This window comes from Pseudopodoces humilis, chromosome 9 (assembly GCF_049639895.1).
Source record: "Pseudopodoces humilis isolate 2021_Gansu_Grassland_sample_001 chromosome 9, ASM4963989v1, whole genome shotgun sequence".
Classification (NCBI taxonomy): Eukaryota; Metazoa; Chordata; class Aves; order Passeriformes; family Paridae; genus Pseudopodoces; species Pseudopodoces humilis.
In genome coordinates, this window is record NC_142208.1 from 12360809 (window position 1) to 12386692 (window position 25884).

Below are 25884 nucleotides of genomic sequence, written 5' to 3' on the forward strand. Positions count from 1 at the left end.
TTTAATAGATGCAAGGGGCACTGAGGAGGTATAAAACCCACAAACTACTAACAACAAAATTCATATTGAGGATTAGAAGTTTATAAACAAACATTAAGGGTTACTCATCAAAATGTTGAGAGCTGTACTTCAGTTACAATAAACAACAAGAATTAGGAGCTTAGCTTGCTGTCAGAACATTTTATTGGTACTAAAAAAGATAACTGAGAACAAAATTAACTTTTTTTTTTAATTTATTTTAAATGAAATAGGTAAAACTGTCATTGGTTGCACTGGATTACTGTCAATAGAATGATTCCAAACAAGCTAAGACTCAGGATTAGTCACACATTCCAGAGGATATTTAAGAATGATCCAGGTCAAGAACTGAAGAAATGTATAGTATTTATTAGAGGTGGGCTCAGTGGCAGACTTCCACACAACTGAAGCTGTCCCAATGTCACTCAGTTTTCTTTATAACTATACTCTGTCTTGATTTTAGGCAGAACATTCTTCAAGCATCTTCCAATTAAAAATAGAAATAAAAAAAAAGCCTCTCTATGTTCTTTCTGGGTTTCTCTTGTTTCCTTACTGAATTGTCAGTGAAAGCCAGACTGGCTGGCTGCTTTCTCCCTGATGATGAATGGATAGGCACTCTTCCCCATGCCTTAAGAGCTATTACTGCTTTGCTTAATGTGCATTGGTGTACCTCTCACAATTAGTGATACAGCCATTTCATTCGAAGACTAGCTCATCATTTTACATGCTGGTTTAAAAGGCTTTGTTCAGTAACTTCAACTTGTTTTTAGCTACTTCTAAAATAACTGTTTTATATACCAAAAACATTGTTTTGCTTCAGCATAAGGTATACCCCACGGAATTTTGTTTCCTTCTGTTAGAAGAGCCAAATGACATTAACTTAATATATTCTTTCAAGTGTGTTAACTTTTAGTTACTTTGAATTAATTTTCTTTTCTGTTTGTTTTGGTTACTTCAAAGAAACAACCAGTAACACCACACTACAGTGAAACAGATGTCATGTCTACTGTTTTTTTTTTTTCACAGAACTTTCTGGTTTCTTCTGGAAAGGCAGTACAAAGAATACAAACTCTAGGAAATTTAGCAGAAACACAGTGGGGTAATTTGTTACATAATTTTTTTTAAACCCTCTGGATATGTCTCTGCTGTATCCTGCAAGGTACCAGAAGTAGTGACCCATCTGCTCACCCTGCACAGCTCCCCACGTGCCCAGCAAGGCTTCTGAGACTTCAATTAGATCCCCCAGCTCTAGCATGGATAGCTCTGAACTACACTGCAGCAATAGCTGAGCAGTGCTGGGAGGAAGTCACTTTTCCCCCCCGCTTTTTTCTCTGAGCAAAAACCTTGCTGTCCAGCTGCTTACAAGCAGTTTCATGGCAGTCTGTTAGGAGCAGCTTCTTCTGTTTGTTCTACCCAAGAGAAAACAGAAGTTCCCTTTGACAGAGTGGCCGCAGAGGAAGGTATTTCCTGTGGCACTTTCTGTTCTCCAACTGAGAGGAATCAAACCAAAGAGCATCTTCACTGAGATCTGGAACATCATTTTAACAATATTTCACACAATAAGGTTCTAGGATTATTTGTTTTCTGCTGGTTAGCTCCGTCTCTGATTAGCTCTTTTGATATTTTTTAATATAATCTACAATCTATTATTTTGTTATGAGAAAAAATAAGTTACAATTGTGCCATCCTGCAGAGTGACAGCTTCCTGATATCTTCACTCTAATGATTTTTGCTCACTGTTGATCATGAATATCTCTTTTACTGGTGTAATGGTCATGAGAAAGCAGCCTTGCATTGTCACAGTGACAACTGAGGATAACGTGGGAACTTCTGTGTCCTCAGCTTACCTCGTGACATAGAAAAGCACTATTCTCTTGTCTTAGTTACACATCTTGTAATTGCAGGGGCTTGGGGCATTGGATTTGGAGACTCTCTTGAACTAATTGCTAACTCTTACAGCAACAGCAAGCCTGTTTTGGCGGACTATTCCCTCTAAACTATCTCACTGTAGTTAATACAGAACCCGTTACTACAACAACAAATTGTCTATTCATTGAGCCCAAGTATCCTCTATTTTTCTCTCATTGTTGGTTTGCATGCTCTGCTTCTTTGCTTTGTAACCAAAAGCTGTCCTCTGTCCAGTACATGTGGACAAACTTTCTTGGATGTTCCTGGAGCATCCATCCAGCATAAGGACTAAATGTCACTTTCAGCACAAGTAATACCACAGAGCACATGTGTTGCACTGAAATATGAACACGGCAACACTTCAGCCAGAATCACAGACACATTGACAGGCACAGCTTTGACATTTGTACCCATTCTACTACGACCTACACAAGATCAAAGGCTTATGACTATGTTTTAAACCTCACTTATGATCGGTCTTTTCAATTTGCTAACATGAAACTCTTCCTTGCTCATTCAGATGACTTTTTTACCAATGAAACTTCATTGCATTTGCAGACGTATTTCCCCAGGGATTTTCTGGCGCCTCCTCCAGAAAGGGGTAAAGGTGGGGTGTGTGGGAATCAAATCAATGTTAAGTACTGTTTTAAATCAAACTTGGACCATAAATTTGATATTGAGCCTTTGGTAACACTCTTCTGTTCACCTACACTGGAGCATTACTGACTGAGCTCTTCTGAAATAAATTTACATAAACCCAAACTTTTGTTCACATGTTGTATTGCACTTAAGCTGCCATATCAACTTAAATGCTAAGCAAAAAGAGGAACAAAATTCTGCTAAGCAGATTGGTGACAGCATGGAAAGACATGCTTCTGGTGAACTCAGAGGAGCTTCCACATTTATGCATGATTAGATGCTGATAATTACTTTATTACCAACAGAACTGTAATAAACTTCTAACTTGAACAAAAACTACAGGAAACATTAGGCAACATAAAACAACTTTAGCTGGATCTTAGTTTTATGTACTTCCATTTCCAAGTAGTACTTCAGTCACACTAATTGCTTTTCTCAGGTCACCCCAGCCTAATGACCTGGTTAGCTTAACCTGGGACATGACTTCTTGAAAGAAACTGTCTCTGCAATAACTTCTCATTCCAAAATCTACAGATCTGCAGAATGAACATTATCTTCTATAGTACTGTGAGCCAAGGTAAGTTGTCATAAGTGTGGGTTCCATTTAACCAGTTCACTCCATGAGATGTCTATAGAGAGTATTTATTTCATCGAAAGATGACAGATAGTAGGGGGTTTCAACCAGATCTTAAAATGGGCTCACCTGAATTCAGGACAAGAAGTTTCTATGACTGAAGTTACAATTTGTTTTGACAGTGACTTTAGAGGACCCAGAATCACTGATGCTACTTTATGTAAAGTCTACTTTACCTTACACAGTGATTTTACCGATTCAAAGAGCTGTTATCTACATTAGCAACCTCTCTTCCCCCAACAGACCGTGCTGTCAATGTCTGCATTGCAAACACTGAAGCTGCATAGATCCTTCACATTTTGTTTTTGGTGTACATTGATATATGCTATTTTATTCAGTTCTTGAATACTATTTGCATTAAGCCAGCTAACTAAACTGAACAATAAAACCAACTTCCTGAATTCCAGTCTGGCATCACTAGTTTGAAACTTTCTCAAAACTCCTTAAATCATATGCAAATTAAATAACCTTTTTAGTTTTTACACAGGAAAAGATTAAACAGGACACTTGTTACTACTAAACATAAGGGGCAAAAAACTTGTCAACTGGAATACTCGAGACTGTCATCGATACTAATACTACTTTGAGATCTTCTATGAAACCACTTGCCACGGATGTGAGTTCTGCATGGCAAGGTCTTTATAAAGACAGCAAAAATGAAATGGTGGCAGCAGTATTGTCACTGCTGTTTGCAGAACAGCCTGTCACGTTCTGACAGTGCCAGACAGGCTAAAGTTGCAGGAAAGGCCAGCGATAATCGGAGTTGCCTTTCGGTTTTATGACTGCGGATGCGGCCAGCAGCTCGCTGGGAACGCCGCGGGCCGAGCGGCGGGAGCCCCGCGCAGCGCCGGCGGGCCGGGCGCGGTGCCCGGGCAGGGCAGAGCCCGCTGCCATCGCTGACAGCCGCTCCCACAATGCACCCGCTCCCGCACACCGAGACATCGCTCAGGGCCCTGCACGCACTCACGGGCTCTGCCTGCGGCCAGCGCGCTCCGGCCGCGGCCCCGCTCCCGCACGCACGGCCCCCGCCCCCCCGGAACCAACTTACCCCCGAGTTACATCCCATTCACCGGGCTTCCTCTGCCGCCCCTCCTCGGCGCGCCTGCCTCCGCTGCTGCAGAGAGGCCACATATGTCTGCAAACACTTCTAGGCAGAAAGCAGCCAGTGCAGAACAAAGACAGCCGGGGTTGCCTTCATCTCAGCACAAGGCAGCCAGTAGCTATTTTCAAGCTTGTTCGCTCTCCCCCTCTGAGGGCACCCTGCTCTGTTTCTCCCTCTCTCTCTCTCCTCTTTGCCTGTCCAGCTACTGCACAACACACATCAATTATTCATTGCTTGTCTCCCGGTTTCCAGGCAAAACCAATCACAGATGGAGTCTTGCTAATGGGCTCATGCCGTACTTGCCAACAGGCTATTTGTGCTCAAGCTACAACCCTCTAGAGACAATAAAGAGAATCAGGTTAAGCTTTAAAACTTCACACGTACGCGAACAGACCTAAAACGGCGATAGACATGTAAGCATCCCTATGACATTGCTTAGGAGTACGTCTTCGGCACGCAGCATGGCAGAAGGCTGCTGTAAATCTTCCGAAAGGGTTTTAAGAAAATCAAACACTCAGAAAAATCTCACCTCAGCTGCATGTTACTGATATTGATGGTTCTCTTTTCTGTCTCTACTGATCCATGTCTTGCTTTCCCATTACACAGAGAGGTACGTCCTTCTCTCATTCTGGTGCACACACACGCACACACACACACACACACACGCAGCCACAGCCACTTTGCCAGAAGGAAGAGAGAGAAAGAGAGGAGGAAAAAAAAAAAAAAAAAACCACCCAGGCAGCTCACATTTCAAACTTGCAAGGAGGGGTGGTGCTTAAAACGCTAGGACAAAGCCTCTGTCTCTGGCACCCAGCCAAAATACTAAAATAAATCCCCTCGATCAATTAATTGGAAGCAACACTTGTTCGAGCCCGCGTAACAAACCATTAAGGACACCGGGGCTGAAAAGTCTCGAGATTTGGGAAATCTTATACCCTCGCTTCCCCCCTACCCTGTTTGCTGAATGCTTTTGACGAAATCCATCAAACTAGTCATGCTAATTAGCGTCCAGGGCAGCCTCGGCGGCGGAGCAGCGCCCGGGGCGGGCGGCCCCCGCGGCCGGGAGTTTCCTTCCGGACCGGCCGCCGCCCCGCGCCGGGCAGGAGGTACCGGCGGGCCGGCCGGGAGGTACCGGCGGGCCGGCGGGGGAGGTACCGGCGGGCCGGCCGGGAGGTACCGGCGGGCCGGCGGGGGAGGTCGCTGGAGCGGCGGCGCCGACTGCGGGCCCCAGGGCGCCCCAGCGCTCCCGCTCGGCGGAACGACGGGCGCCGTCCCTCCGCCGCCGGGGGAAACTGAGGCAGGCAGGCGGGGGCTGCCACCGGAACCGCTGTCATCTGCGGGACAGCCTGGCCCGGACAGGTTCCTTGGGCTGTGCTTGCGAGTTACGGTATTCACCTTTGCCGGCCGCGCACCGCTCCCAAGACATCACCCGTTCCCACGCCACTGCCAGCTCAGGGCTGCCCACGGAAGAGTTTTAAGCATGTCCAGCTGTGCCTGCGGTGGTCAGCGTTTCAACTGACAGTGCCGAAGGGGGAAAAAAATAAAGCAACAAACGATCAACCCCCAGGAAGCTAACGTGACAATTCTTTGCTGCCTCTCAAAGGCAAAACTGGCAGTTTAAGTTGTGGCCAGCCGAGCACCAGCCTTTTCCTGCCACCCTCCTCGGTGCAGAGCCACTTCCTTCCCCGCACAACCTGCACAAAGGCACCTCCACCTCTTAAAGGCGCACCCGGCCCTCCGGCAGTGAAGCAGCCGGCAGGTTCCAGCGAGAAACAAACAAAACACAACAATAAAAACAGGAGGACTTGAAAAAAATACTATCTCTCCAGCAAAATTCCTTTCAGTGAAAAAATGGCCCCAGCTTCCCTTGCCATGCTTACAGTCACTTAACTGTGCTTCCCAAACACCTTAGCAGAGAGTCGGCAACATGACAGATTGGAGCAGCAAACTATCAGAGATATCAAAGAGCAGCTCTTCTCTGAAAAATGATTCCACAAAAAAGCATTGTCAGATTTCATGTTCTTTTTTTTTTTTTCCATCCCCCCAGGTAATCCACTGCAAAAAGGTAAGAGTTATGCCTGCTCTCACTTAACTTCCACTCCTGATGTAGGATCTCAAGGTCAGTCTGTCAGACAGGGTTATTGCTTTCTCTCCACAGCCATCAGACAGAGCAGAACTGCAAAGCAAACCCTCCAGACTTGGTGCAATCTCAGAGCTGCACAAGTGTGGCTGAAGGAACACCTCACAACAACACAGCTGCTACAGTTGCTCCAGGACTCAGCGCTGGACCAGCATCCATAGCAGACAGTCTGTACAGCCTGGGCAAGCCTTCAGCTAGGTCCTCAGAGATGCAGGTGTACCCATGGGGCTGCTGGAACAAACTCTTACACTAAATGTAGTTTCCATTGCAGCTGGTCAAACTTCAGATTCAGCCACATGCAGGAAAAGTAAAGAACCTTACATGGTTTTTTTCATTGCCTTTCAGAGCGGACCAATGCTTTAAGGAGGTATAAATTATACAGCTAGACTGGCAGAAGAGATATAGGAAGCACAAGTTTCAGGGGACGGTCAAAGCAATGAAAAGTATGTCAATAATCCAAAACAAGGACCAAACTGCCTTACTAATGTAAGTGCACTGAGTTCAGACTCGGTGGATGTGAATGAAATTAGTAATTGCTCTAACGCTACATGAATTCTTGATAGAATGAACATTTCTGTGCTTGTTTCAAGTTTTACTGCATTTAAGGTATTTTCACACAATTCGTAAGATATCATGGTGGTTTTTGTAGTTTGAAAAAACACACAAAGCAGCAACAAGAATGTATCAGGTGATCACGAGGTCCCAGATGCTGAGACTGGTTCCTTCCTCATACAAGCCCAAATTAAGTTATTTTCTGAGGGTGAAAAGTAATTTTATTTTTTTCTGTATAGAAAACACATTCCCAAGCATGCTGGTTTTTTCTCTACCTACCATCATAAGTAGTATCTCTCTGCAATTAAATTGCTCTCTCTAGTGTAACAGTGTAAGTTTCTCTTTTAAAGCTGTCTGTCTTTTCAGAGGAAGTGGTTTACAGTAGACAAATCACTTATCTAAAAATTATGTACTTACTTCTCCTTTGACAAATCTTCAGCAGGTTTCTAATCCCACCCTGCCACTTGAAATATCACTTTCTGTGATGACATTTGAGTCACAGTTGTCAGAAGCATCAGGCTCTGTAGTCAAATGGATTAAATCACACTTCATAGCATGCAGTATTTTGAAGAAGGAGTGGTTTATCATTTGTAGAAATTAATCATAACAGTTTTTTCTCTAGGGCAAATTCCCAATCATTTTTAAAGATTACTATGTTTAAGCCCCTCTGACAGCAGTATGTCAAATTACATCACAAGGAAGGTTATTTTCAGGCAATGATAACTATTAACACAACTCACTTAAGACATGTACTACTGGGAGAAGTGGGTCTGTACTGGGAAGCACCTTTTTTATGTGGGGATGGGAGAACAGGCTCTTTGGCAGTGCTTTGTGTGGCTCTGTTGAGGCCCCAGGGATCCCATTGTCTGGGGGTGTGCCTGCTGCTGGTTCTTGTTCCAGCTCAGCCTCACAGGGGAGGGGGAAACAGGTCAGAACTCAAACATCTTTGAGTTCTACAGGAGGGGAAAGAGGACACACTTACTTGGACCACCTCTAGCTGATTAAGGAGAAGAGTTGGAAGATTTTCAGAGAAGTCCTATTTATCTCAAAGCAGGAGGCAATGTTTGTCTGTTTAGCACACACAGTCGGTGAGAAACAGTATTACAGACAAACTTTCTAAAGTCTCAATCCTGTCAGTCACTGCTTGGCACAGGAGCAAACCACGTTCTTATGGTACTGCTCATTGCTCTCCATGCCAAGATACCTCTCCGAAGGAGTGTATTTTTAAGAAGTCAGAAGCCTGTCCTTAAGTTGAGATGATGCAATAGACATGCCCATGGAACACCAATTTTTCATGGTGAACAAGCTAATGATGTGAACAACTTTCGTATGTTCAGGTGCTTTTGACTGCTCAACATGAACAGCATGATGTGTGTCTTAAACTACTTCAAGTGAGGTAGCCTTTGGGCATAATTCTCACTTCTCTTCTGCCTTGCCCCTCTTCAGTGATATGTAAGAAATTAATCAAATAGATCAACACCTGTAATAAAGATGCAATCACCAACAGTGAAAGAAGGAGAGGCTGCAGAGGGGTGGAGAACAAATCACCCATTTGGATACTTCAGTATCAAGTAGACTCTACACAGAGGGACAGCATCATGTTCTACTGGAATATCATTGTGAGAGGTATGCTGAGAAAAGAGCAGAGAAAGAAAGCAAAAATGGGTAAGGAAAATCTCTTCAAGTAGCTGTAATAGCAGTTATTGCCCACTGACTCATAATATAATCCTTTAGCAATGCAAATTTTCTATGACCAAAGATTTAAAGGTTTATCTCGGGGACCAATCTTTATTCATCCGAGTTTTGCTGCACTGCTGAACACAGCAGGGTAGTTCCTTACAATATTTGTCTAGAGCAGGTTATTTGCCCAAGAATTAGTTCCCTTGATATGTATATATTTTACTGTTGATTCAAAGGATTCAAAAATCTCTTTAGAAGGCTTACAATTACATAGTTGAAATACACAGAATACATGGATCAGTGGCCTTGTCGATTTTTCCTAATGTTTCACAGTAGGTTGAATCAGTTGAAGCTGTCATAAATCTAAGGGCTGCATCCCAGTAAAAAAACAACCATGTATTTGAAAAAACAAAAATTGAAATCATCTGACTGTGCATCAAGTGTCTTTCATGCATAACCCATTTTTACATAATCAAATAAACTCCTTCTAGAAAGATGTGTGGAAGGAAAACCCAGTATTTCAAAGTAAAGTGAGACCCTTTCACACGGTTTTGTCCTATCCTGCTTAAATAAGAGATTACTACATTGCAAAGAATTTTATGACTAAGGTACATACCCTTTGGTCCCCCTCTGCATTAGGGTTTATAAAGCAAAGGTAGGGAAGTTACAAAAGGTAGGATTTTTTTCAAGCTGCCCATGACCACTGTTTGCTTGTAGCCCTTGGTAACTAAATGATGAAGCCCCTGATCTGAACCTGGAAACACCAAATGCTGTTCTGGAAGCACACAGCAATTGGGCCAGAACACTCAAAATCTTCCGAAAGACATGCCCTATTTAACTTACAAGACCATGGAAATGCTCATGTTCTTGTTACCCCATTACAAAACAATACTCCTTCAACTCTCAGCACAGGCTCAGGATAGACCTTTGGGCACCCTGATGAACACCTCTGTCAATTGCCAAAATATTTGCAAAAGGAGACCTTAAGTCCATCTAATAATGTTGCAGTTTTCTAATCTAATGCCTCTTTAGGCATCTGGGCTAGAGCTCATGACATTTCTAGAAAATCAGAAAGAAATCAGAATTAACTGAAGTCCTTTCCATTCAACATCCATTTTTTCAGCATGATCAAGTGGATTTCTAAAACATCCATATTTTCACTAAGTTTTGATAAAATATTTCTATACCACATCTTGTAAGCTGCTTGATTGTCCTCATGTAGTTTAGACATTTTTAACCTTCTACCACTTTGGGGGAATATCTGATGAACTGTTCTTTAGATTTCAAACAAATCTTTCAGCATCTGTATGTTCTGCAAAATACTAAAAACTTTGTTATAACAAAGCAAGACCTTCAAATGCAACGAGGACTATTACCTCTCTAGGAAAGTTTTAGTATGCACTTCAAGAAAACATTTTTTCTTCTGCATTTCAAGATGGTTAAGAATATATTCTCCCTAAAAAAACTTGGTTTTATTGAGCATATAGGAGAAGCCCCACCTCTGGCAAGCTGTGGGTTAATTAGAGCTAAGCTTTCTCTCTCCCTGATTAATTGTTCAAGGGGATAAGGAGGCAGCTCTGAAGACAGCAACTTAATCAGGTCTCAGTGAAAGAAGATAGAAAACTATTAGAACAGCATCTTGTGAGGCAATGTAGAACTAATGGGATGCAAAAGAGTAAATGAAACTGAAGCCTGGAAAGTAGAAGCCCTGCTAGGGCTCCTGAACACTTCTTGGCATTGTAAATCCAGTCTGGACTGTTTTGACTCTTCACAATTATTTTCCAGAAATAAAAATTACATTAATATTCCTCATTAAGATCTCAAAAGAATAAGCTCTCCACGAATAGTCAATCCCAGTGACTTTTTTATTTTATCTTTCATCATTATCTTCACATCCAGTTGACACTTCATATGCCAGCCCCATCACAGCAGTGTGAGGAGCTGCTGCTCTGGTTTCCTGGCTCAGCTGGAGATGTCTTCCCCCCCCTGCATGAGAACCCCTGCATGGGACATAAATGCAGTAAGAAGAGATGTAGAGAAGATATGTCCTTCATCACCCTCACTCTTTACATTCTATACATTGGAAAGTTCATGACAGATCTTTTTCTCTGTGCTATGAGTGAATTGTGAGAGTCTTAAAACGAGAAAGTTGAGATGCCCTTGCTTTTTATGTTTGTTTTTTTTTTTAAATTTTAAAAAACTCTATGAAAACAACATGAAATGCCACTTTCTTCAAATCAATTGTGGAGTGTAGAAAATCATTGAAAGTGCACTCAGATGTTTCATGACGCCATATCAAACATATATAATATATAATAATCAAATAGATAAAAGTCCAAAGTTACAAATTAAAAAAAGAGTTACAAATTGGTGGCTATGCATCACTGTCTTGGAAAGCTTCCATTCTGGAATACAAAGACATTAATCATTTGGAGGCCAGCTCATGCTTCTAGCCTTGTATTTAAACAACCCCATGTACCACCATCATACACTTTTTATATCAATCTGCCAGAAAGCCATACAGAGTTATTTTTAGAGGACTATGAGATAAAGTACAGTTCAGCTTGCTAAGTAGCCTAATAAGGCAAAATGCTCTTGGTGAAGACCAAATGCAGTCACTGTCACTCCCTCATACTCTATAATCAATTTCTATGAGCATCCCTTCATTTTTCCCACTTACTGAGGATTACTGTATTAGCAACAGGATAGAACTACAGGGAGAGAGGTATTCTTTATTGTTTTCTTGGTTTTGATAATCAGAGTGATTGAAGAAAAAATGGAACGGTCTGAAAAGAAAGTGACTTTACTCAGAGTTAAAGAAACCTCCTAGTAGACAATAATTTTAAGAGGAACAACAGCTTAACATCAAGTTTTGCTTTCAGAAACTGACAAACTCGGCTCTCAGTCAACACCAAATACTTTGAGCCTCAAAGCTTCAAAGCAGATATAAAGGACTCTCAGAGAGTATCGGTATGCTTAAATACTAACAAGAATCTTAAAACTAAAAAAGTTCCCAAATCTACGCTCTGAGTTACTTATGCTCTGAGAAAAATACTCATTTTGACATGTTAATGCTAGGAGGAGGGTGATGGTTAATGCTGGAGGGGGGTGATTCTGTAGCAATTTATGAGAACAGGATTAAACCCAGCAATTAACACATGTTTCTATCTTTAGTAATTATTCATATACCTGTTCAGCTGATTATAAGTCATAGCTCCAGGCTGTCTGCCTGCACTGCTAGGACACAGACAGCAACCTTTGCTAAATTGACTCCACTGGCTAGGCTCATGCTGCAGGAGCTGTTTTCAAGGACAGATGTACAATGTTATATGGGTAAAGAGAGGAGCAAATTAAAGATGGGTGTTCTGTCAGGAAAAGGACTGAAGAACTTGTGTCAGCATTTCTCTACATTAATAGGCCCTTAGATTTTTAACCCTTCACTACCTATTACCTAGATTTAAGAACTTTCCTTATTATTTAGATAGCATAATTGCATCTTCTCAAATAAAACAATGAAAATACAATAGTTAAGAACAAAATACAAGGGCATGCAAGATAAATAACGATATACCTACATATAGATAAAGAGGGATACCATTAAGAGCAATCAATCCCTCTTAAACTGTGAGACATTTTAAAGCATCATAGCTTGTGGGTTAAACAAGCTGAGTACAGAAGAACATGAAGTTACCAAAACATATTATAACCACATGAAAGTATCACTCACTTTGGGACCACCAATATATACCTGGCACATTCCTACCAAGTAGCTACACTCACATTTTTTCTTTTTTCTTTTTACCATCTTCTGTATATTTGTCTCTAAAGCAGTCTATGTATTTCTTTACAGGAGGCTGAAAGTCTTCTAGGCCTGAGCAATATTTAGCAGTAGAATCAGGGAGGACAGCCCTGCTGCCAGTTGCTACCAAGCACAGACAGCTCATACTGGCAAGAGGTTATGCCTTATACTGCCCTTATTGGGCTCTCACTGAAATTAAATTTACAATTGAGGGTTTATGTGATACCACTTAAAGAGGGCTTCTGGCATGCATATAAACACATCCTATTTTATTGGAGGATTTCTAGCATAGATCTAGCCCACTTTGAGTCTAAGAGCAAGTCTACACCTTGGAATGTTCACACTTCAAGATTTTCTAATAACTACATCCATCTGTTAAACAATTTACATTCTGATAGAATATGAAGCAATATTACAGCAACAAAAATATACATTTCCATAATCTGGAAAATATCCAACAGTATTTAACACTGTTTGTTACTTCTCTCCTGCAACATGACATGGAGAGTTTCACAAAAGTTGTGCTTTTATAATGTACAGGTACCAGAACAGAATCTTGTCCCAAGAGGCACTTTGAAATAGCATGATCAAGTCTAGAATCCTTTCCCTGTGAGTAACAGGAACTATCCTCTTTTTAATCAATATGCAGCAGTTGAGTCTCTCTGTCCACTGTTACCTTAGTGGGCTGACTGTCCTCAGTCAAAAGACTGAGTGTTAAGGCTTAAATATTTCACAGCAGAAGCTTTAAAATGGGAAATTTGATGGTGAGCTATTTTTAATGAAGCCTTCAAAGTAAAATCAGGAATATTTTCCATGTTTCCTTAGGCCATAAATGTGGCTTTACTTTTTGTTTCATATTTAAATCCACTCTTAAGTAAACATTACAGTTGAACATATTCTTTGGAGGCTTAACCAGACAACTGTATTTGAATCACTTAATTTCTTTTAATTACTTAAAGTACTTCAAGAACACATACTCAAGTATCTCCTCTAACTACAAAAACTGAAGTGAAAGTTCTGGTGCAGTGAGACCAGCTTAAATGAGAGAGTACAACTTGGAGAAGATGAGAAAATAAAATTTTGGGTACTTCAACTTCAGAAAGCATAATTTAGTCTGATTTTCTGAAAATGCTAAATCTTTTGCTGCTAGAAGTTAAGCATCTTTAACAGATTTTCAGTTCAGCACATCCAAGAACTGAGAAACCACAAGTCATTACCACAGCTTTTAACTTTTGGCCAGTCAATGTCAACTCTCCAAACTATTTACTGACTACTGCACCTTTATAATCAACACCTTGAATTGAATTGAAAAAATCTTGAATTGAAAAAAGTACTGGCAGGTTGTTTAACTGAGGCTTAACACACTTTAGTGTTACTCTGTAGGCCACTTATCTGGGCCTGGAAGATGTGCTTTTGGAAAAATGCTGTGTGGGCTTTAACATTTAAACTCATGTTAAAAATTGTCTTGAAGGAGATGTAATATACTTTCATACCTGCAAAGAAAAGCTAGCAGAGTGAAAGCAAATTGTTTTTACCGAAGTTAAAGTAATTAAAGTTATGAAAGTCACATTTCTTTTTACTTTAGGCAAGGCAATATTAGACATATTTACAGAAATCAACATAAATAGAAAAAAAATTCTGCTTTTGCTTTAAGATGATTTCTGTGATTCTTAGAAATGACAAACCTTCACGAGGCAGGGACTTTCCAAAAGGAAAGATGAAACTTCTACAGTGCCTCAGATCTCATCAAAACCATCTCTATTTTCTCATGTATAGGATGTCCTCTCCAAATTGCCTTTCTCTTGCTTTGAATCACCTTTACCTCTCTGAAGACATTCTGCTGGGTGAAGGCCTATGATTTTAATATTTATAGCCCTGACAAAATTAAGGGTTTATATTCTAGTACTATCTGCACTCTCATCTGTTACATCTTTCTGGGGTTTAATGGTAGCTCTTATCTCTACTGAAGGAGCCAAGTTTAGTGACCTGAGTCTCCTCACTTCAATCAGATCAGAATCACAGGGGTCTGCCATAAACTCCTGTATCAAAGTCGGAGAGGGGGAAACGGAAGTCTGTTTTACAAAGCCAGAGCAAAGAAGTTAATGAGTAACTTTCAATACCACTCCTCAACAGCTTCCTCATTTAGTAGATAGAAATGACTATTTCAGCAAGCTGAGAAGATTTATATGCCTTCTAACTCTCTTAGAAACTTTGTCATACTCCTGGGACTAAGGGGGAGAGAGAGGCAAAGATAAAATCAGTTTGTAATTTTTTTTACACTGGTGCAAAGGGGCAGATGGGAGACAGATAACCCTAGTTTCTCAATAACCCTCAATATATCACTTCCGTGCTCCTGTTCCCATTTCAGACACATGCCACTGACTGCAAACCATCTCCTGCTACGCTATAAGCAAACAATTTCAAATGTACAGCACAGTTTTATTCTTCCACACAAGAAAAACAGACTTTTTCTTAGGTTCTCTATGAAAACAAGAAGGATTCACTTCATTTTTGTTAGCAATTCCTCTACAGAAAAGACTTTAAGGAGTAGTCTGCAGGAGTGTAGGTGATTACTCTTGCTTCAGTTTTCTTATTGGCTTCCAGGGAATGTCATATATGGTAACATTTCTCACCCAGTGATGCCTATTGGCCTGTACTGTCTCCATTGGTCTCTGGATGAGAAAAAAATACACATACACACACATACTTGGTTTGTTTTTTTTCTGTTGCAGCTTCATTTACATTACTGAATACTTTTTCCAAAATAAAGTAACAGAGCAATCAAGAAAAAAAGCCCTATGCATTTAAATTTAAATTTGGAGTTATTTAAAAGCAAAAGCAGCAGACCCATGCAAGTAGTTTCAATACTCGCGGAATGAACATGCAAATTCTGTCACTCTGTGATGAGAAATAAAGAAAACCAAACCATGGATCAAATCAACATTTTGTTTTAAGTATCACCAGTGCTACAGGGAGAGGTGAACTAAACTGAAGATGTATGGGGGTCCAATGTAGGTGACTTTCTTATGACTAATCACTGGAGCAACACTACTGCCCAGAGACACAAGGAGGATTAGAATACTATCATAACAGAAATGATCAGTACTATTTTACTATTTGTTAACTTTTAGCTTTAAAAGTACAACTAAATTCTTAAGACTATGACACTGCTTTATACAACAGCAAGAATAATTCATGGGCATAAAAAAAAGGGGCCTGAATCCCTACAGAATGCCACAGGAGGCAAGTAACCATCTCAAACCTACTAAAATGTGTAACACAATTTACATGATTCTGATAAAATATTTATATTGCTTTCAGACAAAGTATTGACTGAGATATCTTATTTCATCAAAAACACGAAAACATTCTCTAAATAATTACTTCAGATTAAAGAGCTGATATTTAAGCAACAATGCTTTTTCAGGGTACTTATCCTGAAGACAGAGGAATGCAAAGGTAAGGAAAAAAAAAAACCTGTGAGAAGATACACTTCTGTAGTGTGCATAACATTACTGAAGATGACTGTGTCAATCAGCTGCAATGTAAGCCAGCAAGGAAGCTCAAACACAGAGTGTAAATCTGAAGGAAAATCCATACATTCTTTTAACTACCAGAGCAGCAAGTGGTGCCTTTGGGAGGAGCAACCAAGGCAGGAGGAGCAGCCACCCCTGTTCTTGCCTTCTGGGAGGGAGCAGCAAGGAGAAGGAACAGCTTTCGAGACTGAGGTGTGCTTTGGGGAGGCAGTCACACTGGGGATTCCTCCAAATTAGACCAAATTCTCCCAAGCAACCTGGCACACTTTCTGCACTTATAAAAGGAAAAAAGACAGAGACATAGAAAAGAAGGCATTTTTGCCCAGTATTTTATGAAATAAAAGCAGTATCCAACCCAAAATACAATTGGTTTTATTTACTAAGACAGTAAACAAAGAGATGAAAAAGAAGTCACTGTCGCCACTTGAGCCCTGTTTGGGAGGAATTCAACACATTAATGTAATCGATTACACCAGTGCTTAACAGCAAATCCACTGCCTGCCTGCTAGCCTCACTTCAGGGAATAGATGAGTGCAGGGCTGTTGGCATATCCCATAGGCAGAGGGTGAGCAGGTCACCGTGCTCTGGGGGGCACTGAGTCAGGCACTGAATCAGAGCACTCCATCTTCTGTGGCAAGACTGGCTCCCTTCTGTCACTGCACTGCCCTGAACAGTCTCATAAAAACATGATCCTTAAACTGAGATGCTTGGTTAAATTGGGTTTCTGACTGCTCTCAGACAAGATCTCATGGTGGCAAGTTAAAAGCTCTTGTAACTGAGTTAACACTGTCCATTTCCACAGGAGGTTCCTCACTTTTAAGAACACATCTCAAATCTGGGAGGAAACTTCATGACCATAAACTCTGTAAGTTCTTTATCTTCTCTCTCAAAAGAGGCACCATCAGAAAAACAATGGTGTGACAAAGGCAGTGGGGAGACTCAAGAAAGCAGTTCCCAGTTCTCCAACAGGGTTTACTCAGTTCCCACCTCTTCTTTTCCAACCCTTGCCTTCCTCTACCCTCTTTCCTGTCTATCTCAGTAAAAGCTATTCATGGGAAGGACCTTCAAAATGTGTGCAGACTTTCTTAGCACAAGTGGCACTGATCTCACATGGGACCTATGAGAGCACCAGTGAGTAACACTACAGCCAACCAGTGCTGCATCAGGGCACCAGAAAAACCACAGATTACATCCTTTGAAAACTCTGCCTCGCAGCACTGACACAGCAAAGCACATCATTCTGCCACCACCTGCTCGCATGTCTGCAGACTGAGATGGTACAAAAGGAGTAACAACCTACAGAATGATACTATCTAACAGCACAGTACCTCAAAAACATGCACACACAAACTCTTGTATTTTAAGGTCATTTTCATTTTTAAGTTTTAATTTAGCTGTAAATTGATGAATTTCTATCAGCAAAGGGTTTTATTTGCCACTGCTTCCTTTTTATTGATTTCTCCCCAATGGCACAAACCCATTATTTTTCTCTGACATCTTCAGAAATTAATTTCTTTTAATATTTTGTTACTTTTACCTAATGTCATCAATATTCAATATTCTACCTTTGAAAATCAATTTAAAAAAAAATCTATTATTTTCTCCATTCCTCTCCCAGTTACAGTACTGTTATTACCATTTATTCAAAGTCACTTTTTCTCTTGCATACATCTACCCTGTGGCCAGTCCAGGAAAAGAGTACTAGGCATTGATCAGAGAATCAGACTGGCTACATTAATCCTCATTTGGTACAACAGACATGCTGCACCAAATTTTAAAATGAAAATAAGATTAAAAAATAAAATAATAAAATCGTAAAATAAAAGTCTTTATAATATGAAAATAGAGTGTTTTTTTTTAATATTCCCTCTAATTAAATAGTAAAGTTACCATATCAGCTCACATCACTACTTTTGAACTAAAAAGACCCTAAGTGGACAGCAAATAACCCTTAGATGGTAGAACAAATGACAATTGCGGACAAGAGACATCCAAAATATTTACACAGAAGATGAAGGGAATTCTTAAACGTGTACTTAAAACCAGTGTACTTAAAGCCCCCAGTGTCCCCCATGGAGTTCAATAAGCAGAGCAATTTCTCACTGACTGTGCATTAAAAGCTGAGGCAAGGGAAAAGGTTTCCATCATATCTACTAACAAAAACTGTTGGTGAGTACATTGGACTTTCTGACATATGTGGCCTTACACTTTGTCACTTTGGAGCAGATGTTTAATTGGGAGGAAGTGATTTTAAACATCTGTAGCCAACATCTGAGAAGGTGGATGAAGACCACACAGAGCCCTGAGGAAATTAAAAGTCTATGCAATTATGTCACTTCCCAGTATGACTATTTAGGGGAATTTAAAAAATAAACAAAACCAGAATTTTCAATAGAGAACCTTCAAAAACCTTCCTCTCCTCTCACTTGCCTTCCTGTGCCTTAGAAAATAATTGGTAACTGAGGAGATATCAAGTCCATTAAACAAGGTTTGACCAACAAGAGATACTGCATTCCTTCAAGGAAAAAAAACCCAGGGAAAACCCCACCAATTTAATATCAAGCCTTTAAACCCTTAGGGAAACAAAGCAAAACTGAGTAAATATTTAAAATGTAAAACATTACTCAGTTCTAGTGGGTCTCAGGTGTACTGCAACAACCCAGGTTTAGCAACTACACCTGCAGCATATACAACAGCAAAAGTCTTCCACCGAGAAGAGCCAGGGGACAGACTCCCCAAAATCCAAGTCCCCAACTTGCGATGGCACTGCTGGTGCTGACCCCCAGACTGCTGACCCCACAGCAACTGGCTGCCCCCTGATTTCTAGTTACATCTTTCAGAAGCCAGGTTCTTCACTTCACAGAAGAGCTCAGATAAGTAAAAACATCCAGCTAAGGTTTTCCTGCTTGGGGAAATGATATACTGGGAAAAAATGAGGGGGGCAAACAGATCAGTTCCCATCACTGTAAGTGGAGGTGGCCATGAAATTCAGTTTCAGCAAACATTCAGCAAGACTTCCATTTTTCAAAACTGCTTTGCTTAAACACAGCATCATCTACAGAAATCAGACAGTTACTACATCTCTGAAATTCTAATTTAAAACTGAAAACCTTAACAAAATTAAAAACACGTTTAAATAAAAATACAAATTCAGCCTTGTTTTGCTACCCCTCCTTTCTAGAAGTCATTTACTATTGTACTGTACACAGGCTGGGGTTTTGCACTATCAAATATTTTTGCTAGGAAGATTACTGATTGAAAACTTTAAATTTAATTAGGACCAAGTCAACAAAACAGTAATGCTTCAGCTTATGCACAGATTATAAAACAAGAGGAAAATCACAAGGTTTCACAAAAATTATATGATCAGTAAGTATTTCTCTAAATTGACAAAATCAGTCTCTAAAAATCTTCCTCAAGTGGATGCCAAAGCTGAGAGCAGAGAACTGCTACATAAAAATCACTTTAAGTAGCATTAGTAAACCAATGGTGTCTAGGAATATCGAAAGACCTTGTCATAATTTTCAGCCCATAAAACTGCTGGAGTAGCTCCATGGCAGAAGTGAGAGACTTGGAAGAGCCCAGTATGGTGTGTTGTGCCATCACACATTCACTCATATAGCTGACATGCTTTGGCTTGACAGTAAAAAAATCCTTCTTTGATTTAAGCTACAGATTATGGCTTTATTAAAAGACAACCCAAAAAAAAGGCAGCTCAAAAGAGCAAGATGCTGTTTCACAACATGCATTGGGGAGGATACAACTCTACTGTTTGCAAGTCCCTGGTCTTAAGCCTTCAGTGGAAGATATCTGTTCACCTGGAACAGCAGGGAATGCACACAGCTTTATGATCACACACGGCTTTCTGGATCACAAGATTGCCTGGAAATTTCTGTGTATAAATACACAGAATAAATTCATATATTACAATATATGTACACATAAATACAATGTATTCAAATCACCAAACTCACATACCCTGCGTACCAAAACCAAATATCATCTTGAAATACTGCAGTGTCTTCATTACAGTAGAACTGGAACACGGTTTTCCCCTCCACGGAAAGAACCCTAACACAAGTAGCAAAATTTCCAAGAAAAAGTTATTGTTAAAAGCTCCATGAAAAACTTTTTGTCCTGCATGAAAATATGTTACCTCAGCTTTTAGTATGTGTTTCTTTTTAGTTTTAAAAAATTAAATTAATTAGTTCTATTAATTAGCAGTCAAAGTCAGAGAAACAAACATGCTCTCTCATCTCAGATGAGTTATGATGGTACCCTCAAAGCTGACTCAGGAATTAATGTAGTTGTTTCAAGAAACAAAATAGCAAAAGATTCAGTTTTTGGCAGCTTTTAAACCATCTGTTCCACACTATTTTAATCACTTCTGCTCAGTACAGAGATTACGGGTTTCAGTTCATTTGTGATGGAAAAACAAAGAATGTTGCATTTTTTTCAGCATGTGGGGGGAAATCCAGAATCCTCCCAACTACCCTGAAACTGGGGTATATGAAGAAAGTAAAAGGCTTACTGGGTGTGATAAAACCACCATCCCCCTCCGTGTGGGATTCCTCCTGTGCTTCAAAGCAAACACAAATTGGAATGTGCCACACTGACCTGAAAAAAGGGGGATGTGGGGAAGGAGCTCCTACTAGTCCCTTTACTATGGCAAAACAATTAGTATCATTCTTTCCAATGAAGAACCCAAAAGTTCCCATTGCTATTTGTTGTGGGAAACTGCTTATTAATGTGAAGAATGTATTTCCTCAGCTCAGAAGTTACAGACTTACAATGACCTCCTTGTAACACTGGAAGTTCTGTAGGGTAGAAGCAGTAGGTGGCTTAGAAGGGATGAGCCTATTTCTCTGTAACACAGTGATTTCTTGTCCCCTCTCCCCAAACCTGAAAGAAGAGCAAACAGCTCTCCAAGATGATGAGCGAACACAGAAGTCTGGTCCCACAGTTCACTCGAACAGATCTTCAGCTGAGAGTCTCCTCTGTGCAGGTGACTGGCGGATTAACACGACCACTTCAATTTACCTGCCCAAACTACACAAATGACTATTCCCCTATACCATTTGCATCTTCCCCAAGGAACTGTAACGTTCCCGTTTCTGCTTCCACTGTGTTGTGTTAGTAGTTTGAAGGGGATCTGACACAGCTCTGTGCTGCAGTTGAAATGTGTGTCAGTTCCTTCTCAGGGCGCTGAAGAGCTCCTCCCCAACATCCAAAGCTAATGTGGTCTTCTTGAACATCAGAAATTCTTATCCAGACCTAAAATGATTTAGTCTGTGATTTGATTAAGATGTAGGTAGCTGAACAGATTTAGTAAGAGGGAACTTGAACTCCACCTAAACATGTCAGCTTGCCCAAGCTCAGTGTCCCACTGAAAAAGTTTCTTCTGTTTTAAAAATTAATTCTTAATATTCCCATGATCACTAACTCCCATATGTTACCTTTTTATACTGATATTAAATGAGCATCTATCTCATGAACATGAAGGTCAGCATGAATTCAGCTAAACAGGATTGGTACATTTGCTTTGCATGGCCTTGGATGACTTACAGTGTTGGCTGGAAAATAAATAAATGCATTATGCAATTTTTTATTTTCCCTACCAGTTTTCAACCAGTCCAGCAGAAATTCATATTTACTGCCTTTTACAGTCATCAAAACTAGCAAGAAACTGAATGTTATAAGGTCATAAAATGCTTGATTTCTGCATATAGACAAAACAAGCTCAGAAATAAAACAGAATCAACAGTTTAGCTTGAGTATAAAAGATAAAGCATTTATTATGGTGCAGAATACACCCCCTATGCTTGTAGTTAAGACTAAACTATGTAAACCAAGGAGATAGAAAAGATCCCCTGGTTTACACAGATTTGTGCAGCCACTTTCTACTGGATCCTCTAGGTGGATTAGTCATCTCTGATCTCAGCAGACTCAGATTAAGCTGTAGGTTTCCACAGGAAACGTTTTCTATACTACAGCAAACAAAAAACATAGTGAGGTACTTTCCCACCTCCTTTTTTTCACCTTGTTTTCCCAATCTGAGGCCTTTAGCATTTATTCCATCTGGATATCCAGCTACTGAAATCCTGAAAAAACCGAGGTCTGTGTGAATATCATATACCCACAGAGGCTGCCGGTCTGAACCAGAAAGGGATTGTAGTGTTCTATTTTTAGGACAGAAATGTCACAGTCAATAGTGAGGCACATATCCTGCTTCACTCTGCCCTGGAGGTAACTGCTTTAAAGGTCAGAAAGCAATGCTTTCTGGAGATACCCCACTCCAGCTTCTCCAATAACAATGTGTGATTTGCCTTTTGAATCCAAAAGTTATTTACCCATAGTGGTAAGACATCAAGCTGCTCACACCCTGCACATAGGGGCACTTTGGACAGCTGTTTCCCCTTATGACAGGAGTCTTTCTTAGAGCCCATAGGATGCTTCCTGCTCTTGCTCTCTGCAATGCAAGTATGAAAGACAGGTTGAACTGCCACCCCAGAAACAGAAAGATAGAAGGGAAAGAATGAAGCATGATAAATGCTCCTCAAAGAACTCTTCCTTGTGGCTGGCAAGTGAGTGCTTTCTCTCTTCAACTGATTGTTTTTAAACAATTTCAAATACTGATATTTGAGACACTTCCAAACAAAGATTTCAAAGCCCTGGTGTTTCAAGGGACTGCAGGGTGGTTGTAACAGCCTCCTGCTATAACCCTCTGAAGAACTGGGAAACTGAGAATGGAAATCCAAATAGAGGGCTGTGAAGAGAGAAAACAAGTCTTTTGTGAAACCCCAGCAGTGACTCAAGACATCTAGTAACATGATCTAATCATAATTAAATCTGCCCACTTAGGTGATTTTATTACATGCTCTACTGTAACCTGCTATGCATTTAGACACCTTCTATGCACAAAATGATCACGCCCCCACTTTGATCCTTGTTATCATGATGAATAGACATAGTTTGACACTTTCACTTGTACGCAAAATATAGAGATATGGGGGGAAAAACTAAAATTGGTGAAGAATTAATTAATTGGTTTAAATTAATATAATCATCATCTTAGAAAGACACATTGGATGCAATCAAAGAATAATGTACATAAAAAGATAGTAAAAAAAATTCACCATTCAGGCTTGAGCTTTCCTTCTACTTTGCTGGCTGAGATGATGTCCAGCAAGAATGACAATTTATACTACATTAGTGAGAAAGCTGTTTGTCTGATGGGCTGCTTCCTTCCTCTAACTCCATGCACACATCATCAGCAGCTGCAGTAGCTACTCCAGCTCTTTACACTTTATATACTCTTGGCCTGTGGCAGAATGATGAGCTGCTGGGCAGGAGAAAAAGATAATGTGGGAGACCCAACAGAGGAAAGCTGATGCTTTGTCACTGACAACAGCCCAGCTCTCTCGTTCACAGCTGCTCCCTCTCTCCTGACTTTACCTCACCCAGCAAGTGGAACCAAGTCAAACTGAAGCCTTGACTTGACTTCGAAACACCCCTGAGCCCACTGCTCTAGACTGTGAACACAGCTGCCAGCTGGCACGAACTGAGTTACACAATACAGAAGAATATTGACTACAAAGTCGCCCATTCTTCATCAGAGCTGCCTGCACAGTTAATGGAACACTTTTCCAAGTGCAACAGCTTTCAGTCACTACTGGCAAAATTGACGCAGGTGTCACTAAGAGAGAAGATGATTTTTAATTATTTTTTTTTTAAACCACAAAGATATGAATACATATATGAACACATGTCATTTTCTGTATCTAAATGAAGATGATCAAATTTAAGATTTAGACTCATGCACTAGGTAAAAGTGATTAGTAGGTAATGTACACATGAACAAAATATTGAATACCTTTTAAAACACAAGTCTAGATTTATTTAGCTCTCTTACCTGCTTTTCTCTTTTGAACTTATTCCTGTTGATGACTCAATTAGCTTCCTTTGCAGACCCTAAGTCCCCATGGTGTGAGTCTTACCAAGTAGAAGAAATCTGATCTTTTGCAGTGCACCTCCTTGATTAAACCCTTGCTACTACATCAGGGCAACTGCACTGCGTTACTTAGGCAGGGATCATAGTTAAAAGCTCACAACCAGCCCCAGCTCATTTACACACCGTGGCTGAAATTCCCATGTGTGCTTCTGTGTAAGAGGTATCATGTTGTCCTTTGTATTCCTATGGGGGAAATTCTTATCAGGCCCTTAATGATCCAAGGCCAACAAATAATAGCTTATTTATTTATGACATCATAAACTAAAATAATCCATGAAATCAACAGAATCAAAACTGCTCCTGTATGACAGGCACTCTTCATTTAACACTTCTGTCTACACATTTTCTTCATTTTTTTGTTATGAAAATGAGTTAGTAATTTGCCTTTCAGAGACTGGACAAAGGGATGAATTTCATAGAAAAAGCTGGATAGATTACTGTGCTAGGCATAGTCCTGCCATACTGCAGAACACACTACATGGAGGAAAGATGCCTTGAAAATACCAGAGATCCAACTGTTGGGTTTGGGTATTGTTAGCAAACACTAAGAAACTTCAACATGTAGACACACGTTCCTTCACCACTGGTGCTCAAAGAAAATGCCAGCAGCAGACCTCAGAAGAACTGATAGAGGAAAGGAGGAGTTTAAACTCCTTCCCACCCACAAAAATCATGCTTTGGACCAGCAACGCTGTCCTATTATTCATTGGCTCAAAAATACAGATTCAGCAAAGAATTTAAGCATGTGCCTAAATTTAAGCAGTTTAATTAACTTTGACGTCAGTGAGCCTACTTCTGTGCTTATAATTAGATATGTGCTTGCTGAAGCAGAGCCCATTTGAATAGAATCTCGTTGATTTTAATTTGGCCCTTTGTCTTTGCCCCTCATTTATTCTTTGCAGTGACTGAAGGACTAGTGCTAAGGTTCTGGTTCGGGAATGCACTTGAACAACTCATCTTCACTCATAACATGCAAAAAGAAGCTAAGCATGTCTCAAAAAATAAGCACAGACCTAAGTACTTTCCAGAATAATGGTCATTTCATGGTTGAAGAACATGTGGTGCTCCAGTCCTTCTTTTTGCTAGTCAGATTTTTTTTTTACAAGATAGAATTTTTTTTCCAATTCCATAAAGAGCTAAAAGTAGTGTTCCACACACTGTAAATGAAAATTTACAAGTAAGCAGCTACTTCATACAAAATTAAACTTATATAGGAATCCTTTTGCAATGTTGTTAGTTCTTGCAGTGTGGAAGAGCCTGCTGTAAATGTCATATTTGTTCATTTGAATGATGGACTATAGGTCCCAAAATCTGGGATATTTTAAGTTCATGTAAGAATAGTCACAAAATAGTAAAGCATTAATTTAAAGAAAAACAAAAAACAAAGAAACAAAATCAAACCAAAACAAACAAAATCCCAATACCAAAACTGCATGGAGAATGAAGAGAACATGAACACCATGGATCCAATCACCAGAAATAAAGGTTCAAGTTCCTGCGGTAAAAAGACAATGAGGGACCTCCACAGTATGCACTAGAGCAAAACAGCAAGATCAAAGCTTCAGCTCCTGCCAGGCATTTCTGCTAAACACCTCTAGAGGAAAATCTGATGTCTTTTAGCATGCCCATGAATTGGATTCAGCACACAGATAGCATCTTAAACAAGCCTTTTAACTCAGCTATTTCGGCCCATTCTTCTGTGTTTATGGCCTTTTAAAACCTGGAATACATGACAGCCATTATTAACTGCAGGCATTCTACAATTAAAGGTGGATTTAGAAGGATACAGCAGTGCAGGGGGAAGAGGAAAACAGAAGGAAAACCAAGGGCTGAGTTCAGTATGAGAAACACTGCGGGAAGAGTTA

General features: G+C 40.2%; 1 protein-coding gene across 12 annotated transcripts in view; it reads right to left on the reverse strand.

The window, feature by feature from the left end:
- Nucleotides 1–25884, reverse strand: part of ZMIZ1 (zinc finger MIZ-type containing 1) — a 338900-nt gene that overhangs the window by 87326 nt on the left and 225690 nt on the right. Inside the window, exon 1 of one of the 12 annotated variants that reach the window (XM_014250352.2) lies at nucleotides 4831–4971. The exons of 10 other annotated variants lie outside the window; for them this stretch is intronic. The gene's annotated coding sequence lies outside the window, so the exon portion shown is untranslated. Of the gene's footprint in view, nucleotides 1–4247; nucleotides 4409–4830; nucleotides 4972–25884 lie in introns of those variants that run through there. One more of the 12 variants, XM_014250353.2, reaches the window with a different exon arrangement.